The following is a 9,091-nucleotide window of genomic DNA, read 5'->3' on the forward strand; positions in this document are numbered from 1 at the left end:
TGTTTTTTGGCTTTTTTAAAAAAAAATCTCACGAGATAGAATAAACTGATCCTAAGATACAGATGCTTCAGTAGCTGATAAGTGTTTTTTGGCTTTTTAAAAAAAATCTCACGAGATAGAATAAACTGATCCTACTTTATTAAGCAATCAATAAAAAAACTAAACTAAAACATAACAGCAAAAGACAAGTGAAAGACAAAGGTTAAATAAACAATCAAAACATATAAAATGAAACAGGTTGCAAATGCAACGTATGTGTATTTCCACCTATTCGTAAGTAGGATCAGTTTATTCTATCTCGTGAGATTCTTTTTTAAAAAAGCCAAAAAACACTTATCAGCTACTGAAGCATCTGTATCTTAGGATCAGTTTATTCTATCTCGTGAGATTTTTTTTAAAAAGCCAAAAAACACTTATCAGCTACTGAAGCATCTGTATCTTCTAATGGGTGCGGGAGTTCCGACTACTGGGGAGGTGGGTGGGAGCTGGCGATCTTTTTTCGTTTTCCAGCTCTAGTATCAGCACGATATTTTCGAATGTGTACTTCCGAAACCCCCATCACAACAACATCCTTCACTTCGCTTTTACACTGACGACACAACTATAATTTGTATCCCGTACTTCACTTCGCCTTCACACTGACACTATATATGTCAATTCGCGAGCAAGATAAAAATGTTGCGTATAGCTATATAGCTCAAGTAACGAATGGGATACTATTAGCCTCCAAGGCAGAGTAGCTGATAAGTGTTTTTTGGCTTTTTTTTAAAAAAAATCTCACGAGATAGAATAAAGTGATCCTACTTTATTAAGCAATCAATAAAAAAACTAAATTAAAACATAACAGCTTTTGCTGTTATGTTTCAGTTTCGTTTTTTTACTGATTGCGTAATAAAGTAGGATCACTTTATTCTATCTCGTGAGATTTTTTTTTAAAAAGCCAAAAAAACACTTATCAGCTACTGAAGGGAGCTACAACACTAAGAAGAATCACTTCTCGGCTTTTGACAAGATATTGCTTAATAAAGTAGGATCAGTTTATTCTATCTCGTGAGATTTTTTTTTAAAGCCAAAAAACACTATTGCTTAATAAAGTAGGATCAGCTTATTCTATCTCGTGAGATTTTTTTTAAAAAGCCAAAAAACACTTATTAGTTACTAAAGGGAGCTACAACACTAAGAAGAATCGCTTCTCAGCTTTTGACAAGATCAATGTTTATCTCTCTCGCATTCCTTCGTTTCTCAACATTCTCCTCAGCTCTTTCATCTTTCTAATACATGGTCTCTGGCGACTTGTGACGTCATTGTTCAAAGCCGACGGGTTGTATCCTCTGCTGCACTAGACCCAAATATAGTATAACTTGTAGCGGTGCTACACTGCACTTCTTCACACGTCGGCAACGAAACAGTAAAAAGTCATAAAGTCTCTAGATCTATACATAACAATAGATAGATTTTTTCATTCATATGTTTCGCATTTTATTACGACCGAGCGCTGCGGCAATTATTTAAATATCTACGCCCAGCGGGTCATAGCGTTTATTTGAAGCAGTTATTGCAGAAGCAGAGATTGCTCGAGTATCATGTCGTTTTTGGAAACTCAGAATCTACTATGTAGGAATCAACATGGATTCCGGAAACAGCGATCGTGTGAAACCCAACTCGCTTTATTTGTTCATGAGACCCAGAAAATATTAGATACAGGCTCCCAGGTAAATGCTATTTTTCTTGACTTCCGGAAGGCGTTCGATACAGTTCCGCACTGTCGCCTGATAAACAAAGTAAGAGCCTACGGAATATCAGACCAGCTGTGTGGCTGGATTGAAGAGTTTTTAGCAAACAGAACACAGCATGTTGTTATCAACGGAGAGACGTCTACAGACATTAAAGTAACCTCTGGCGTGCCACAGGGGAGTGTTATGGGACCATTGCTTTTCACAATATATATATAAATGACCTAGTAGATAGTGTCGGAAGTTCCATGCGGCTTTTCGCGGATGATGCTGTAGTATACAGAGAAGTTGCAGCATTAGAAAATTGTAGCGAAATGCAGGAAGATCTGCAGCGGATAGGCACTTGGTGTAGGGAGTGGCAACTGACCCTTAACATAGACAAATGTAATGTATTGCGAATACATAGAAAGAAGGATCCTTTATTGTATGATTATATGATAGCGGAACAAACACTGGTAGCAGTTACTTCTGTAAAATATCTGGGAGTATGCGTGCGGAACGATATGAAGTGGAATGATCATATAAAATTAATTGTTGGTAAGGCGGGTACCAGGTTGAGATTCATTGGGAGAGTCCTTAGAAAATGTAGTCCATCAACAAAAGAGGTGGCTTACAAAACACTCGTTCGACCTATACTTGAGTATTGCTCATCAGTGTGGGATCCGTACCAGGTCGGGTTGACGGAGGAGATAGAGAAGATCCAAAGAAGAGCGGCACGTTTCGTCACAGGGTTATTTGGTAACTGTGATAGCGTTACGGAGATGTTTAACAAACTTAAGTGGCAGACTCTGCAAGAGAGGCGCTCTGCATCGCGGTGTAGCTTGCTCGCCAGGTTTCGAGAGGGTGCGTTTCTGGATGAGGTATCGAATATATTGCTTCCCCCTACTTATACCTCCCGAGGAGATCACGAATGTAAAATTAGAGAGATTAGAGCGCGCACAGAGGCTTTCAGACAGTCGTTCTTCCCGCGAACCATACGCGACTGGAACAGGAAAGGGAGATAATGACAGTGGCACGTAAAGTGCCCTCCGCCACACACCGTTGGGTGGCTTGCGGAGTATAAATGTAGATGTAGATGTAGATGTAATGCTGGGCTCGCGTCTCTGTGTAGATGCACATTACGAAAATATAACATTTTACCAACTACAGCTCGATGGCTGTTCTTCTCTTTTATGACAAATATTTGATATTCAGAGCATCCGAAAGCCAATAATATTACAGAGAACGCCAGGCAAATTCGGAGAAAGCTGCTACAACTCGCGATGAAAAGTTCGTCTCTCTTGGCAGCTAAAGTACTCACAGTCACCGTAAAATTCTCTTGAAACACTTTCAAAATGAGAAGGTTGAAGAACAGTGGCAGTGTTATATCTTCTTAATAACAAACTGGTCGATTAGGGAACGTCTTTAACACACAAGCTGACGGCGAAATATTTCGCGTCGTTGGCAACGTGATAGTTGCAGTTTCGCCCAGTATTGTTAATTTGCGAAGAAATCACTATGCACTGAATTGCTGAACGCACTGATCGTTTTATGAAGGTCCGGATATCCAACATCAAACAGAAGTTCGTAGACGATATTTACCTTCTTTTTCACAAAAGCAATTTTTTATTCTTGATTATTACGATTGCAAGTCGTATCTTATCTGCACTTCAAATTACGTCTATATGCAAACTACGCATCTGCCCCCAAAAAATAATGTCCAATAGGCATTCCTTATCTCCAAAATTACAAAGGGCATAGATGCTCTTTTTCACAGCAAAGAGCGTCGTCGTCTCAGTTACGGTAGCGGATCATTGCTGGTACTCGCGGCCGGAATATTACATTAATATTAGTTAAGCGCTCCGCTCCATTATTGTTCGCGATATGTATATTATAAGTTTTTGTCACATGCGCACATTAATTAGATAAAGTATTCGATTTACTTCACTCGACAAATGTGACTGAGATATGTTACGCGCCTTGGTATACACCATAGAACTGTCAGTTCACATTAGGTAGGGGCTATACACCATATACGTACGCGCGAGCTGCCCTCACATATTTTAAAACCGATTTAGAAGTCAAGCGTGTATTTCTATCTTCAAAAGCTTACATAAAAAAAGCATTTATAGCCTGTTAAGTAAGAACGTGGTCGGCATTACAGACAGGTGGTAAAAAATAGAGTTCTTTCACAATCCAAACTACGGAACCTTTACCCTGCAAGTAATCTCCATAAAGCACATTTGGGTTTGTTTCTGACAACTGGATTTCCGCAATTTGCACTTGTTTAGCGATAGTTTAAATGCACAGGTAATAATACAAATTTATCAAACATGTTTGATGGCGACTGCCAAACGCGAAAGTGTGCAGGCATTGGATTAGCCCTCACAGTCGCCTGATGCTAACCCTGTTGAAATGTATGACATCGAAAACAAGTTGCAAGGGAAAAAAGAACTTCACTTTCAAACAGCTATCGACGCATTTGGCAGTAGAGGTCTCTCCCACTTCAATATACGGAAAACTTCGTTTCAAGAATGTCTCAGAGATGCCAAGCAATTGTCAATGCTGCGGGCGACTGGACTCATCATTAATTGTAATTGCATTTTTCTTTTGTTCATATATGTATCTATATGTATTAGTTTATTCTGAAACATATTTTTCTGTTGATTTAACTGACAAATGATTCAAATGGCTCTAAGCACTATGGGACTTAACATCTGAGGTCATCAGTCCCATAGACTTAGAACTACTTAAACCTAACTAACCTAAGGACATCACACACATTTATGCCCGAGGCAGGATTCGAACCTGTGGCGGTAGCAGCAGCACAGTTCCGGACTGAAGCGCCCAGAACCGCTCGGCCACAGCGGCCGACTAACTAACCCGACCACGATCTTACTTAACAGACTGTATATGCACCTTAACCCTGTGGCTAAATACTCGAATAGTATAGAGCATAGTAATAAATAAAAATTGCAGTTGTGATTATGTCGTATTATGTGTGTAATAATTCTGTGATGGCTGTTGAACGCCTAACAGATTATAAACCTAAGTATTCTATGTCATCCCCACGGATAATTACATAATTGCAAATATTTGCTGAACAGACACAAGCACACAATAACTCAAGCAATATAAACAGCATACAAACTTAAAAGAACATGAAAGAAGAAACAGATGATATATGTTTCCAATGGCCCACGTACATTATATGATCAAAACTATTTGGACATCCCCTTGTAATGCGAAATCGACCACTAGATGTAACTAGAGACAGACACAGCAGTGTAAGGTGAGGGGGGGGGGGGGGGGGAGTACAGTGGTGTCGAAAGAGGACTGACAACACTATATGTCGTTCAGGAGGCCTCACTGACATCGAATGTGGACTAGTCATTGGATGTCATCTGAGCAGCAAATCCATCGGGGACATTTAAGCCTTCATAAAGCATCTCAGCTAAACCAAGACCAGGTGAACATCGTGTACTGACGAACACAGATCTTAGAGCATTAAAAATTTCTTGAAATCAGGGGAAGGGATCGCTCGTGAGTTACAAAGTGCTGCAAGCAGTTCTGCTAACACTCTGAGTGTAGGGACATACAAAGAATGGAGCACAGTGGTCTACAGCTCCTCGAAAGCAACACAGATCTGTAATCAGTGCTAAGTGACGCTTGAGGTGGCAGAAAGAGAGTCTCCACTTGGTGGCTGTTGGACACAAGTGATAAATGATAAATCACGTTATGTCCTATTGTAATCGGATGGAAGGCTTTCAGTTTGACGAATACCTGGAGAACGTTACGTATCATGGTGTGTAGTGCCAATAATGAAGGTGGTGTTATGTTGTGAGCGTGTTTTCCGTGGTTAGGATTTAGTACCCTTACTGTGCTTAAGAAAACTCCAACTGTGGAAGAACACGTTTGTAGAAATGTGTACAGTTGAGGAACAGGAGACGATGATTCTTTGTATTAGCGTGACAATGCATTTGTCATAAAGCAGCTTCTGTGATGCAACGGCTTGTGGACAGTAACATTGCTGAAGTGGACTGGCCTGCCCAGGGTGCCACTGTGAGAACCATGGAGCACCTCTGGAATGAGCCCGGCCTCCACCACCACTACGTCCCCTGGTCTCGGTTCTTCAGAAAGAATGGGCTGCCAGCTCTCCATAGATATTATTGTAAGTCTCCCCAAAATTAAGCCGTCATAAAGGCGAAGGGTAGACACACCTCCACATCTACATCTACATCTATACTCCGCAAGCCACCAAACGATGTGTGGCGGAGGGCACTTTACGTGACACTGTCATTACCTCCCTTTCCTGTTCCAGTCGCGTATGGTTCACGGGAAGAACGTCTGCCAGAAAGATTCCGTGCGCGCTCGAATCTTTCTAATTTTACATTCGTGTTCTCCTCGGGAGGTATAAGTAGTGGGAAGCAATATATTCGATACCTCATCCAGAAACGCACCCTTTCGAAACCTGGACAGCAAGCTACACCACGATGGAGAGCGCCTGTCTTGCGAAGTCTTCCACTTGAGTTTGCTAAACGCTATCACGCTTACCAAATAAGCCTGTGACGAAAAGCACCGCTCTTCTTTGGATCTTCTGTAACTCCTCTGTCAACCCGACCTGGTACGGATCCCACACTGATGAGCAATACTCAAGTATAGGTCGAACGAGTGTTTTGTAAGCCACTTCCTTTGTTGATGGACTACATTTTCTAAGGACTATCCCAATGAATCTCAATCTGACACCCGCCTTACCAACAGTTAATTTTATATGATCATTCCACTTCAAATCGTTCCGTACGCATACTCCCAGATATTTTACAGAAGTAACTGCTACCAGTGCTTGTTCCGCTATCATGTAATCATACAATAAAGGATCCTTCTTTCTATGTATTCGCAATACATTAAATTTGTCTATATTAAGGGTCAGTTGCCACTCCCTGCACCAAGTGCCTATCCGCTGCAGATCTTCCTCCATTTCGCTGCAATTTTCTAATGCTGCAACTTCTGACACGGCGGTTGGTCGCTACCGTTGGGCCCCCCGAGGCTTTTTCGGACGGAGTAGTAGATGTTCGGATACTTCAACTACTGTACTAATCTGATAGTTTACATTCTGTGAATAGTCAACATCAGGCTAAGGAAGACTGTAATAAAATGGCTCTGAGCACTATGGGACTTAACATCTATGGTCATCAGTCCCCTAGAACTTAGAACTACTTAAACCTAACTAACCTAAGGACAGCACACAACACCCAGCCATCACGAGGCAGAGAAAATCCCTGACCCCGCCGGGAATCGAACCCGGGAACCCGGGCGTGGGAAGCGAGAACGCTATCGCACGACCACGAGATGCGGGCTAAGGAAGACTGTAATATTACACCTTACTGTCCACTAATAGGCGTTCATGAATGGTCTTGCCGGAGTGGTCAGCCGTCCAAGTGACCACCCGTACCAGCAGTCACGTACAGTGCCTGCATTCCTACCAATTCTTCCTGAAATATCGAGGAAGCAACATCCAGCGTCTCGTTGACGTATTACACTACCTCATTCAAACACAGTGAGGTGTTGCTAAAGGCGTTTTTGTCGCCTTAAAGGCATTCCTGATTAATGGAGACGTAAAGGTTGTAACGGCCCCGTCAGATAAATTAAGCGCTGTCGGGGTTGACTAGCATTTTGATGGATGATCATCTGGGTCTGCCGAAAGCTGTCGGCTAGCGGGGTGCACTCAGAATTTGTGAGGGCAATTGAGGAGTTACTCGACTGAGAAGTAGCACCTCCGGTCTCGAAAACTAACAACGGCCTGGAGAGTGGTGTGCTGACAACATGCCCGTCCTGCATCCGGTGACTGATACGGGCTGAGGATGACACGGCGGTCGGTCGCTACCGTTGGGCCCTCCGAGGCTTTTACGGACGGAGTAGTAGATGTACGGATACTTCAACTAGTAATCTGACAGTTAACGTTCTGTGAATAGTCCGTAATATTACACCTTGCTGCCGCGTGTTCTGAGATTGCCAACAAGATCAAAATGCATTGACGTTCATCAGAGATTCACTCTAGGGCAGAGGTCACGGTGCAGATCTCATCTGTGTTTGGCTTTTGGCGAGTGTGGGGCGTTAAGCAGTGGCGTGGAAGCGCGGCGAAGTAGTTGGTATTCAGCGGCGCAGGGCGGCCGGGAAGTTTTCGCACCAGAGGGGTATCCGCAGCGCGCTTCGGCCCCGGGGGCCGGCGTCCCTGGTGGGAGGCGCCGCCCACTTACCGGCCAAGAAAACGCCGAGGGCGGCGCAATGCAATCAGAACACAGGATATTGGACGGCGCTTCACATCCTGGCCTCGCCGCCGCGGGTACGAGCCGCAAACGAGCCTCAACCCTGCCCGCTTGCGCTGGCGCGTAGGTCAGGGTGCACTTGCTCCCTGTTCTCTGTGCCGGTCGTGGGCCCTGCGGGGGGCCGACCTGTTACAGCGGAGAATACTGGCGGAGAAGCAGATGTTTTGCGGTGCCGACCAGTAAACGTATACTGACCGACAGGAAAATACGCACGCCAAGAAGGAGTCGTACGACATAAACGAAAGTTGGTAGGGGTATTTCTACATCTTAAAGATGAAGTCTGATCAAATTTCATGTCGGTTACATGCGAGTGGATCCCGTAGTGCCAATATGAGAACGCAAATCAGATTTGCTTTAAATACACGTTGTAACGGTCGTGAGCGTTAGTTACCTTGAAAACCTGTCGTCTTTTTCTACTACAACGTACTGGTAAGATCCGCTACGAAAAATATTTCTTTTCTGATTTCCTAACTCCCAAGAATAACTCTGCAAGTAGAGGCTACGTTTGCTTGCCTCCAACAAGTATCAAACACGAAATTTCTGATTAATGTGCGCTTTTTTCACATGATATCTTGCGAACCATGGATGAAGGGTATCAGACGGATGCCATATTCCTTGACTTCCGGAAAGCGTTTGACTCGGTACCCCACTGCAGATTCCTAACTAAGGTACAAGCATATGGTTGGTTGCCAAGTATGTGAGTGGCTCGAAGACTTCTTAAGTAATAGAACCCAGTACGTTGTCCTCGATGGTGAGTGTTCATCGGAGGTGAGGGTATCATCTGCAGTGCCCCAGGGAAGTGTGGTAGGTCCGCTGTTGTTTTCTGTCTACATAAATGATCTTGTGGATAGGGTGGATAGCAATGTGCGGCTGTTTGCTGATGATGCTGTGTTGTACGGGAAGGTGTCGTCGTTGAGTGACTGTAGGAGGATACAAGATGACTTGGACAGGATTTGTGATTGGTGTAAAGAAAGGCAGCTAACTAATGTTTGAATACTCCATTAGTAGTGTAGCGCTTGACACAGTCACGTCGATTAAATATTTGGACGTAAC

The sequence above is a fragment of the Schistocerca cancellata genome, chromosome 7 (assembly GCF_023864275.1).
Source record: "Schistocerca cancellata isolate TAMUIC-IGC-003103 chromosome 7, iqSchCanc2.1, whole genome shotgun sequence".
NCBI lineage: Eukaryota > Metazoa > Arthropoda > Insecta > Orthoptera > Acrididae > Schistocerca > Schistocerca cancellata.